The 13,146-nt window shown below is 33.6% G+C and overlaps 1 protein-coding gene across 13 annotated transcripts in view; it reads left to right on the forward strand.

Annotated features, from left to right (window-relative positions):
- Window positions 1-13,146, forward strand: part of LOC129754380 (uncharacterized protein CG43867-like) — a 691,811-nt gene that overhangs the window by 639,652 nt on the left and 39,013 nt on the right. Inside the window, exon 2 of one of the 13 annotated variants that reach the window (XM_055750409.1) lies at window positions 6,059-6,350. The exons of the other annotated variants lie outside the window; for them this stretch is intronic. The gene's annotated coding sequence lies outside the window, so the exon portion shown is untranslated. The remainder of the gene's footprint in view (window positions 1-6,058; window positions 6,351-13,146) is intronic. 13 annotated transcript variants of the gene reach the window in all.

Consider the following 13,146-nt stretch of genomic DNA (forward strand, 5'->3'; position numbering starts at 1 on the left):
CTGCTGAAGTTCTAAACTGTTGGGGAACCTCGTATCTACGGCTATATTTATACGGAGAAGGGAAGCCCACCAAACGCCAAAACACGCGTGCGGCAAATATTCTAATTTATGAAAGCAACACACCCATCGCATGGCATAGGAACACAGCGGGACTCAACGTACTACCATTTGGCTGCGCTCGGCTCTCCTCTATGGTATTTATATGGTCTGTCTGCTCGTTTTCGGCAACTTGACGAGAGCATATACATAAACATAAACATAAAACTGAACGACAAAGACGACGACGACGCCAGAATATAATGAACTCTTACTTTAAGCTGCCCCATCATCATCATAACATAACATGCGCCGCACCGAAGTCAATGGAGTACGGGAAATAGTGGTATATTTTTCTTTGATTGCTAGTAGAGAAATTCACAATGCAAAGTTTCTATTTTTTTAAAATAATACACACTTGAATTTTGTTGATGGCAACACTTTATAGCTTCCATCACTGAAAAAAACTAACAAACTTCCTTTGCAAGTAACACAATACCGAGCAATTTAAGCTTCCTCAGAACAAAGGGAAATTAAAAGTGTCGGATTTTGGGTGATTATTATTGGCCCCTTCCCCCCTTACTTTTCAAAAGGCGAATCATAGGAGGGTTTATTGCTCACTCACATTCCCAGCGTTATCGATTAGGAATAAACTTTCCAACTTTATGCTTCATCCGATTCGAATCTCGAAACCTGGAAGCTGATTTAAGAACTTTTCAAAGGCGATAAGGCGTTGGTTGTGCAAATATTTGGCGGCACGATAGCTTGCCTCTTGAAATCGGATTCATAATGTGAAATATGGAACATAAAAAGTAAACATAATGATCCGATAGCAAAATCACTAACGAGAAAAATATTGTTATCCAAGAAAAATAAAGTCAAATTTGTTGGCCTTAGCGTAAAATTTAAAGAACTAAAACGATGGAAATTGTCGTATTGCGAAATTTATTCAGACTGTCAAAATTGGCAAAATTGTCAAAATTGTCAAAATTGTCAAAATTGTCAAAATTGTCAAAATTGTCAAAATTGTCAAAATTGTCAAAATTTTCAAAATTGTCAAAACTGTCAAAATTGGCAAATATGGCCAAATTGGCAAAATTGTCAAAATCGTCAACATTGTCAAAATTGTCAAAATTGTCAAAATTGTCAAAATTGTCAAAATTGTCAAAATTGTCAAAATTGCCAAAAATGTCAAAATTGTAAAAATTGTAAAAATTGTCAAAATTGTCAAAATTGTCAAAATTGTCAAAATTGTCAAAATTGTCAAAATTGTCAAAATTGTCAAAATTGTCAAAATTGTCAAAATTGTCAAAATTGTCAAAATTGTCAAAATTGTCAAAATTGTCAAAATTGTCAAAATTGTCAAAATTGTCAAAATTGTCAAAATTGTCAAAATTGTCAAAATTGTCAAAATTGTCAAAATTGTCAAAATTGTCAAAATTGTCAAAATTGTCAAAATTGTCAAAATTGTCAAAATTGTCAAAATTGTCAAAATTGTCAAAATTGTCAAAATTGTCAAAATTGTCAAAATTGTCAAAATGGTCAAAATCGTCAACATTGTCAAAATTGTCAAAATTGTCAAAATTGTCAAAATTGTCAAAATTGTCAAAATTGGCAAAATTGGCAAAATTGGCAAAATTGGCAAAATTGTCAAAATTGTCAAAATTGTCAAAATTGTCAAAATTGTCAAAATTGTCAAAATTGTCAAAATTGTCAAAATTGTCAAAATTGTCAAAATTGTCAAAATTGTCAAAATTGTCAAAATTGTCAAAATTGTCAAAATTGTCAAAATTGTCAAAATTGTCAAAATTGTCAAAATTGTCAAAATTGTCAAAATTGTCAAAATTGTGAAAATTGTGAAAATTGTCAAAATTGTCAAAATTGTCAAAATTGTCAAAATTGTCAAAATTGTCAAAATTGTCAAAATTGTCAAAATTGTCAAAATTGTCAAAATTGTCAAAATTGTCAAAATTGTCAAAATTGTCAAAATTGTCAAAATTGTCAAAATTGTCAAAATTGTCAAAATTGTCAAAATTGTCAAAATTGTCAAAATTGTCAAAATTGTCAAAATTGTCAAAATTGTCAAAATTGTCAAAATTGTCAAAATTGTCAAAATTGTCAAAATTGTCAAAATTTTCAAAATTGTCAAAATTGTCAAAATTGTCAAAATTGTCAAAATTGTCAAAATTGTCAAAATTGTCAAAATTGTCAAAATTGTCAAAATTGTCAAAATTGTCAAAATTGTCAAAATTGTCAAAATTGTCAAAATTGTCAAAATTGTCAAAATTGTCAAAATTGTCAAAATTGTCAAAATTGTCAAAATTGTCAAAATTGTCAAAATTGTCAAAATTGTCAAAATTGTCATAATTGTCATAATTGTCAAAATTGTCAAAATTGTCAAAATTTTCAAAATTGTCAAAATTGTCAAAATTGTCAAAATTGTCAAAATTGTCAAAATTGTCAAAATTGTCAAAATTGTCAAAATTGTCAAAATTGTCAAAATTGTCAAAATTGTCAAAATTGTCAAAATTGTCAAAATTGTCAAAATTGTCAAAATTGTCAAAATTGTCAAAATTGTCAAAATTGTCAAAATTGTCAAAATTGTCAAAATTGTCAAAATTGTCAAAATTGTCAAAATTGTCAAAATTGTCAAAATTGTCAAAATTGTCAAAATTGTCAAAATTGTCAAAATTGTCAAAATTGTCAAAATTGTCAAAATTGTCGAAATTGTCAAAATTGTCAAAATTGTCAAAATTGTCAAAATTGTCAAAATTGTCAAAACTGTCAAAATTGTCAAAATTGTCAAAATTGTCAAAATTGACAAAATTGTCAAAATTGTCAAAATTGTCAAAATTGCCAAAATTGTCAAAATTGTCAAAATTGTCAAAATTGTCAAAATTGTCAAAATTGTCAAAATTGTCAAAATTGTCAAAATTGTCAAAATTGTCAAAATTGTCAAAATTGTCAAAATTGTCAAAATTGTCAAAATTGTCAAAATTGTCAAAATTTTCAAAATTTTCAAAATTGTCAAAATTGTCAAAATTGTCAAAATTGTCAAAATTGTCAAAATTGTCAAAATTGTCAAAATTGTCAAAATTGTCAAAATTGTCAAAATTGTCAAAATTGTCAAAATTGTCAAAATTGTCAAAATTGTCAAAATTGTCAAAATTGTCAAAATTGTCAAAATTGTCAAAATTGTCAAAATTGTCAAAATTGTCAAAATTGTCAAAATTGTCAAAATTGTCAAAATTGTCAAAATTGTCAAAATTGTCAAAATTGTCAAAATTGTCAAAATTGTCAAAATTGTCAAAATTGTCAAAATTGTCAAAATTGTCAAAATTGTCAAAATTGTCAAAATTGTCAAAATTGTCAAAATTGTCGAAATTGTCAAAATTGTCAAAATTGTCAAAATTGTCAAAATTGTCAAAACTGTCAAAATTGTCAAAATTGTCAAAATTGTCAAAATTGACAAAATTGTCAAAATTGTCAAAATTGTCAAAATTGTCAAAATTGCCAAAATTGTCAAAATTGTCAAAATTGTCAAAATTGTCAAAATTGTCAAAATTGTCAAAATTGTCAAAATTGTCAAAATTGTCAAAATTGTCAAAATTGTCAAAATTGTCAAAATTGTCAAAATTGTCAAAATTGTCAAAATTTTCAAAATTTTCAAAATTGTCAAAATTGTCAAAATTGTCAAAATTGTCAAAATTGTCAAAATTGTCAAAATTGTCAAAATTGTCAAAATTGTCAAAATTGTCAAAATTGTCAAAATTGTCAAAATTGTCAAAATTGTCAAAATTGTCAAAATTGTCAAAATTGTCAAAATTGTCAAAATTGTCAAAATTGTCAAAATTGTCAAAATTGTCAAAATTGTCAAAATTGTCAAAATTGTCAAAATTGTCAAAATTGTCAAAATTGTCAAAATTGTCAAAATTGTCAAAATTGTCAAAATTGTCAAAATTGTCAAAATTGTCAAAATTGTCAAAATTGTCAAAATTATCAAAATTTTCAAAATTGTCAAAATTGTCAAAATTGTCAAAATTGTCAAAATTGTCAAAATTGTCAAAATTGTCAAAATTGTCAAAATTGTCAAAATTTTCGAAATTGTCAAAATTGTCAAAATTGTCAAAATTGTCAAAATTGACAAAATTGTCAAATTTGTCAAAATTGTCAAAATTGTGAAAATTGTGAAAATTGTCAAAATTGTCAAAATTGTCAAAATTGTCAAAATTGTCAAAACTGTCAAAATTGTCAAAATTGTCAAAATTGTCAAAATTGTCAAAATTGTCAAAATTTTCAAAATTGTGAAAATTGTCAAAATTGTCAAAATTGTCAAAATTGTCAAAATTGTCAAAATTGTCAAAATTGTCAAAATTGTCAAAATTGTCAAAATTGTCAAAATTGTCAAAATTGTCAAAATTGTCAAAATTGTCAAAATTGTCAAAATTGTCAAAATTGTCAAAATTGTCAAAATTGTCAAAATTGTCAAAATTGTCAAAATTGTCAAAATTGTCAAAATTGTCAAAATTGTCAAAATTGTCAAAATTGTCAAAATTGTCAAAATTGTCAAAATTTTCAAAATTTTCAAAATTGTCAAAATTGTCAAAATTGTCAAAATTGTCAAGATTGTCGAAATTGTCAAAATTGTCAAAATTGTCAAAATTGTCAAAATTGTCAAAATTGTCAAAATTGTCAAAATTGTCAAAATTGTCAAAATTGTCAAAATTTTTAATATTTTCAAAATTTTCAAAATTTTCAAAATTTTCAAAATTGTCAAAACTGTCAAAATTGTTAAAATTGTCAAAATTGTCAAATTGTCAAAATTTTCAAAATTGTCAAAATTGTCAAAATTGTCGTAATTGTCAAAATTGTCAAGATTATCAAAATTGTCCAAATTGTCAAAATTGCCAAAATTGTCAAAATTGTCAAAATTGTCAAAATTTCTAAATATACAAGATTTTCAAAATTGTCAAAATTATTGAAAATTGTCAAAATTGGCAATATTTTTAAAATTGTCAAAATCATCAAATTGAAGAAATGTTGGAAATTGTCAAACATTGTCAAAATTTACTATTGACAAAATTGACTTAATTGATTTTTTTTTCAAAATTTATATTTAACTAAATTTACTAATCATACAAAATTGATAAGATTTTCGTCAAATTTTTAAACTGCCATAATATTTGCCCAAAACTTCTATTGTAAAAATTATTCATAATTGTTAAATTGAGCTAATTTGTGTTTTTTTTTTTTTATTTGTATCGTATTTTACCTAACATTCGGGCATGAATGAACCCAACTTAAACTAGGAAAAATTTCTAAAAATTCAGATTTACGGGTGTTATTTTCATCATCATCTGCGTAAACCTGATCACAGACAAAACGATGTTCACCAGGGACAGATAAATGAAAACTAAAACTGTGAAAAACAGTGGGTTGAAAGTTCAAAAAGAAAGGAAGAATGCTAAATGTGTGATGTTTTTTCTCTCTCTTTTTTCCTCAATTTGTGCGTTTCCAAATTCAAAGGTCCCCTAACCTAACTATATACTGTGCTTTTTTCTTGCAACTTCCGTTGCACACGTACGTGTCATTAATAAACAGGAACGGGATGAAGAAAGGATCACGTGTCACATCACCACCCGTAGGATTTTGCTTGCATGAATGGGGGTGTGTTTTTTTGGAATTTTTTTTTGTTCCAAAACAGCACACGACCGGGTCAAAAAATAGAAAAAAAAAGCTGAAGAGGGGAACGACAGCCAACGTAATCAACGAGCTCGGAGGGGTAGTACTGAGAGTCACTTCTGTGTTTGGGTGGCTTTTCATTAGAGGAAGTTTTTTTTCGGGGGTGTTATATTTCATTCGCGATCCTCGCTGCTGAACCAAAAGCCATCCGGCAGTGAGTGAGTGGGTTGCTATGATTTATATTCTGGTGGCGCAAGCAACGAGCAACGAAAAAAAAGTATGAAGAGTGTTTGCTGAGTGCATTTTGTGTTCTTTTTTTTCCTTCTCTTCAACTGAGCAGTCTTCGTAAATCGTAGTAAGCCAAAGGAAGCGCATGGAAATAGTGTTTGTGTTGTTTTAGTGAGAAAACGTGCGAAATAGTGCACTTTTATGTCATTGTTATATCGTACGTGCAGTGTTATCATCATCGTCACGACCAGCCAACCGTCATCATTGTCATCGTCGTACGAGGGGCTGGAGTTGAGTTTAGTAGTTCATACCAACCGGAAATAACTCCATGCGGTCAACATGAACAGCAATGCATTTGTTCCGGAGCAGCATAATGGAGATAAACTACCAGCAACACAGGATGTGTACGTATTTGACAGACTGTATATGATACAACAAGCTTAATGGGAATTTATCTTTCACTGCATTGAAGACGAGGTGGAAAAGTGGGAAATTATGTTGCCTTGTATGCATATTACATTACATAATTATAATAATGACAGAAATAACAAATATGACATTAAATGACACAAAAAAGATAAAAATATCAAAAACGATTAAACTCCCTATTTCCTAATGGGGGACCCACAGGTCTTTTTTAGTTTTTTAGGTAAAAAAAACCCTAAATCCACTAAATCAAGTCCGATTGAGCTGAATATTTGAACAGGTCCGTCAGACCAAAAGTGTTGTTAAAATTGTATTTTCGCAAGTTAATTTTCTACATCAAGGCCCCCTACGATTGTCTCGCGACCTTTCACAAGTCAGCGACAAAGAAAAACAAAGTTTATTGCTACTCCAACATTAAATTCAATCAGAGAAACAAATCTCAGCCCTGATGAATAAAACACAAATATTGACTGACTTTTGGCGGAGCGGTTGAGATTCTCGAAAAAAAAACTCAACTCCGAAACTGGAAGCTGTACAATGTGAAACAAATAAAACAAAGCTGGACGGCAAAAAAAAAACAAAAAAGCAGATTACAAATCCAACTTCGAGGAGTTCCTCCAAGTGGACCGTGAGATGAAAAATTGCAAAATGCAAACATCATCTCCGGAAAGATGAACGAAGACAGAAAAAAAAACAAATAACCAGGGAGCAACATTCGCTTTCCGGAAGGACCCACAAAGTGAGAAAAAAAGTGGGGAGCCAATTTCTCGGTGGCGCACAATGACACCAAAGGGGGTGTGGTCATAAACTGTGACACGATCCGTTTTTTCTTGTATCACAATGTTGACAAACCGCTACACTGCTCTGGATAGGATGAAACCATCTGTTGTTGTTACGTAGTCTTGTGCTTTCCTTTGGGAGGTTATGATGGGAAAATCTGTTTCATCCAAAACCAAACTCGGCGCGCTCTATGCAGAGGAGGTTGTCCAAACAATTGCATCGTTTCAGTCAGAGCCGAGGGAAGTAATGAAATGATTGGATTCTTTTGTTTGCCACACTTTGAGTGGATTTTTGTGTTTTTGCAGAAAACTACGAAAAAAGATTAATACAACGGTCAGTATTGTTTAAAAAATTCAAAACACACAAATTTACCTTTATCATGAAATCTCATCTGAGTTTTGCATGTCCACTACAATAAACTCTAGCAAGCGCTTTTTGTTTTTCAAAACATGAGCTTGGCAGAAGGCCACGGTTTGCCACTGACTTGAAAACAAAGTCGAGATCGAGATTAAAGTTTTATCGTCACCTCCTGTCGGTATGAATATTCAATCCTTCAGGGCCTGCCGTGACCTATCGAATGTCGGTCACCCCAGGAATACCAATTTATTGGCATCCCTACTGACGACAAAAACCCGACGGCAGATTGTCGAACTGTTTTCGACAACAACATATAATATAACATTTGCATACAGTCAGTCAGTCAGCGAGTGGGGGCGCCACACTTCCACAAATATCTCGAATCGTCCTGTCACCACACGAGGTTTTGGACCCAGCAAGCAGCATGCCATGGAAGCAATCACCTTATCTTGGAAGCTTTTCGCCCTTCCCCGAGGGCGAACTGCATCAGCATGCCATGTCTAAATTAAGTTTTCTTCCCACCAGCTAGTTTTTCTTGCTTCCAGCAGCAACCCGATTGCTTCGATTCGTCAACCAGCTTCCTTCCATTCTGCTGAAGAACACGGAAAACGGGGTTTCCAACTTCCGCAATCATCTACCTTTTTTTTGCTGCTCCACTCTCTCTCTCTCTCATCATATACGCCATTTAGCTGTCAGGAACAAATTGAGAATGCAACCCTATAGTACCTAACCTACTATAGTTGGAAAAGTTTTCGTTTAGGTTTCCTGTCAACCACCTTCGCTTGCAAGCAACAGCAGCAGTAGCAAGGTTTCAAATTTTTCCGATGACTTTACACAAGTTAGCAAGAAGCAAGAAAAGATGTTGTTGCCATCTGAGAATGGGTCAAAAACATTCACCGGATGTTTTCTCCTGCTGAACCGACCCAACCTTCGATGTTGATGGTTGGTAACAAAGTTATTCCTTCAAAGAAATCGGACGATGCAATCAGCCCTTTTCGGTAGGTGGGTGGCTATTTTTCGCTTTCTGCAATCAATAACTTGGCGTTTCTTTGCTGTTGTTGTTGTGACCATTCTAGCCAAGAAATTGGTCTCATCGTTGAAACTGCCACGAGGTTAATGAGCAAAGTGATTTGCTATTAGTTAAGATGGAGTTCAATGGTTCTAGAAAAAACAAATCTCATCGCAGTAGCCATTTGCTGCCGCTCATTATTTCTTTCGATGTTTTTCGCATCCAAGTACTCATTGAAACTTGCCTTTTTGTCGGTTACGGCTGACGGCTTGTTTTCTTTTAGGTGATTTCAATACAGATCTAATGACGCAATCTTGTTCTTATAATCGTTTCATTAAAGTTGTTTTGTTTTTTTTTGTAATTTTTATCGTTTTTTTTATTCTTGTTATTTTTGGTCATTTTTGTTGTTTCTTGTCATTTTTGTGATTTTTTTGTCATTTTTGTAAATTTTGTCATTCGAGCTGTTTTTTTTCAGATTTGTTCAAAACTCTGTGTCAATCATTTCAACTTACAATTGCAACTCGACTATAGAAGAACGATTAACTCTAACGTTTGCACGTTTCGAGAAACCGTAAAACCTCCCGAACTGCAACCGGACTCGTTAGGCTATAGCACAATTTTACTTTGGTCCCATTTTCATACAAGCACTATTTTATGGACTCCATTTCGTTTACCACCGAGGAAAATGCTGAATAATCAACACCGAAGCACAAACATCTTGATAAAGCTAATATGCGATTAACGTCAATCTTCGCCACAGTAATGACCCGGTGGTGGACCTCGTCCTGGATCGGATTTCTCAACCACACTACCACCCCATAATCCTTCCTTTCTCAACTTCCGGATAACCCATTTTTCCCTTCCCAAGTTGCATCCAACTTGGTTCAAAGTGCAATAAATCACTTCACAATTCGCTCGCGCCGTAAATAAGCAAGAATGTACAAATAAATTCTCACCGGCGATGGGGAATTATTCTAATTTTCCAAGACTTTTCTCCAATGAGGCCGTTGCCAGCGCCATTATTCGAGTGGAATGGGACCCACCCAGCAGCTAGGGAACTTTATAATGGCTTTTTCACCGTCGCTCGCCCGTCCAAGTCCAGGAGCCACCGGCTCCATTTCTCTTATGTGTGGAAAACTTTAGCTTTCTGCAGCTGCTGAGTCGTATTAAGTTTCTGCTACTATCTACCTACTCCTAGTGGGATTTGGTTGCAACAGTTTTGAAATGTATGTTAACTCAAATTCATCGCCGTCGCGTTTTCGGAAAAAAAGCAACGAGAAATAGAACTTCAATCGTTTCCAGTTTAATTTTTCAACTGTTCTTTGTTTCGAAAAAGTTTCCAATCCTCTTGCAAATTTTTTCTTCCGCTGATTAACCTTTGACAGAAAAATTTCCAGAAAGAGAGAGGGAAAAAAACACCAAATGGAACTTTGAAGTGCTTGACGAGTTGAGAAGAAAAAAAATAAAACTGTTGAAACTTTTTTGCAACTTCGCTTTTGCCGACGAACGCTGCTGGAGGGAAAAAATTCATAACTAGCTACTTCTCATTATGCTTTTTTTCTGTCGCTATCAAAAGTAGCTGGGGTCGGTCGATGCAAATACTATTGGGAAACTTTTGTCGGAATGCATTCATAATTGAAAAATGTGTTCAAGATTATGTCAGCGGGAGTCGTAAGGAAAGATCGAATGAAAGTGTTTGATGACAACTTTCAAACAGGTACTTCTGGTTTCAAAGTTTGTTTTTTGATCGAATCGGTATGAGTGCTTTCTGTAAATTGAATGCGTAATGTTACTCCAACTGCATAAAAGACTATCTTATTTGAATTCGAATTCTTAGTTCCTTCGAACGATTTCTTATCTTAGTCAATCTTTTATTTGTCGTAGAGGTTGTTAACCAATCTTCTGAATCTTCTTTTACAGTACAAATGTTGGGCCTCTCTACCTTCGAACTTAACAACCTTTGGTAAAAACGCGTTTGTGTGTTTTGACTTCAGACCATTTTTACATATGAACCATTCGATCTTTAGGAATTATAAGGCCTTTGACCTTACACAGTAGACGAAAATTACCGAGTTCGGTAATTTTTTGTCCGAAATCCTAACATGTGTAAATCGTTAAACTGTTCGGTGATTTTTTCGGTAAAAAATAAACGAACATCGGTAAATGAAGAATCGATTTACCGATGTTCGTTTATTTTTTACCGAAAAAAATACCGAACAGTTTAACGATTTACACATGTTAGGATTTCGGTAAAAAAATTACCGAACTCGGTAATTTTCGTGTACTGTGTAGATCCTTATAATTTGGAACTCAGTTGAGAACTCCCACCCCCTAAACCTTTGTTCAATATTGACAACTCAAGTTTGTGAAAAACATCACAGCTTGTCAAAACGCCAAACTTGCCCTTCAGGCGTTAAACTATTTTTGTTATGTTATGATATTATATTTTCAACTTGTCGGAACTGGATCTCAGACAATCAGCACGGATTTTCCCGAAACGCTCCGTAGCGTCAAATTTGTCAATTTTAACTTTATTCTGCATCTCAAATATGGATGGTGGCAAACACGAAACTTACACCGATATCACTGTTGCATTTGACACAGTTAATCACGAAATTCTGATTGAAAAGTTGCATCGTTTGGGATTATCTGTGAGACTAAGCGCATGGATCAGAAGCTACTTAACTAATTTACATCTGGCTGTTAATATTGAATTTTTGAGTCTCCAGATATCATTCTGACTTCAGGGGTACCGCAGGGTAGTAATTTGGGCCCTCTACTGTTTACGCTGTTCTGCAATGGTATAAACTTGCCACTTGCTGGATGTGGAGCGCTCCTGTACGTGTATGATTAGAAAAATTTTCTGACCATATACAGTTTAGCAGATTGTCAAATATTATAACGATTCCTTGATACAGTTGTGAACTGTCAACTTGAGTGGCTTTGAGTGTTTTTAATTATTGTATCATAACATTTGGACGCAAGAAACTTCCAATTTTGTATGGCTGTAACATTCTGGGTGAACTTCTACAGCGAGTCAATGAAATAAAGGACTAGGATTCCACATAGAATGAGATGATACATGATACGGTATCATTTCAAGGAGGTTAGTACTATCTATATTCCCGGATATAATGTCGAATATAAACCGGCGACGGAGAAGTATTATCCGTGAGCTGATTTGTTCGATGTTCAGGGTCTCACTTCGGGCATGGTAAGATTAAATTAGAAAGTGCGTACCTTGAAAACCGCTTGTAGACTGATTTGCGTAGTTTCATACATACCTCCCATTAAGTTCGGTGCTAGACTTGAAACCATACCCCAAACCACAGCGGACGAACGAGCAGTACAGTGGCTTCGGGGTGGTATCCTTTGGTGTTTCTTACCAGAAATGACAGCACTGTTCTAGCCTTCGCCATGATTACAGCAAGATGTTCTTTGAAATTTAGATACTTATCCACAATCACACCCAAATCACGAATGGATTCAACTTTCTGAAGTACCGTGGTATCAGCTGTGTAAAGATGCGCGATCTGAACAGTGCTTATAGCGAACGTTGTAAGCTTACATTTTTTTTTAATTAACTTCTATCGCATTCACTTAGCACCAGAACATAAGCTTATCGAGATCCTGCTGCGGTGGCAAAAAGTCTGAATAAGTCTGAATGTACCGCTCAATATCACAGAGCGTACATTTTTAGATCGTCAGCGTAGAGCATAAAGAATCAATTATATCACAAAGGTCGTTCATAAACAAGTTGAACGGTAGCGGAGCCAAATGACTCCCTTGAGGAACTCTAGAAGGAACAGTGAACTTTTGGAATTTTATTTGAACCTGTCGAACGAATGCAGTTCTGCCTCGGAGATATGATTCGAGCCATTGTACAAGCCAAGTTGGGAATCCTATTTTTGCCAGATCAGGATCAGGTCAATCAGGAGCTTGTGGGGTAGTCCACGTGTAAAGCACCTACTTGCTTTTTATTTACAACCGCTGATGAAAGGGGCATACACCATTAAGCTCGACAAAGTTGATCGCTTGTTGCGAAATCTGTGCTGAAAATCATGAATGATGTATAACGCGACTGGGCTCATTGCGTTGAAAATAAACAACTCAAAAACCTTTTTAAGGCAATTCAGTACAGAAATACTACGGTAATTTTCAACAAGATGTAGATATATTACCGGATTTGTGGATGGATTTAATTGTATTCAAGAAAAACAAGTAACCTATTGTATACTTAAAATTCCCCTGACTTAAACTTTGATCTTAACAGCTATTGAGGCAGTAGCTATTGAGATATTCCGTTTCTTCACAAGGAAGCAATTTAAGTCCTCTAACGTCTTAGAGAAGAACAGCTTCAATCCTTTTTGAAAAATAAATAACAATAAAAGATTGTTAAGTTAACTAGAATATGATACAATCTAGTCGTCGTTGACGATAACTCCAATGGTGAGGCTACACCACCACGTGTCGTTAACTGGCAATAGCATAGCTACTGTAGTTGAATTTGTTGTCCTCTTTCTTTCTTTTTACTCCTTTGACAGCAGTGAAACGAGAATATCGAAGCTTACTGCGGTTAAAGGAAAAATGTCCACACCTACTAGTAGCATCAGCATCAGCCATAGAGC

Source organism: Uranotaenia lowii, chromosome 3 (assembly GCF_029784155.1).
Source record: "Uranotaenia lowii strain MFRU-FL chromosome 3, ASM2978415v1, whole genome shotgun sequence".
In the NCBI taxonomy this organism is placed as follows: Eukaryota; Metazoa; Arthropoda; class Insecta; order Diptera; family Culicidae; genus Uranotaenia; species Uranotaenia lowii.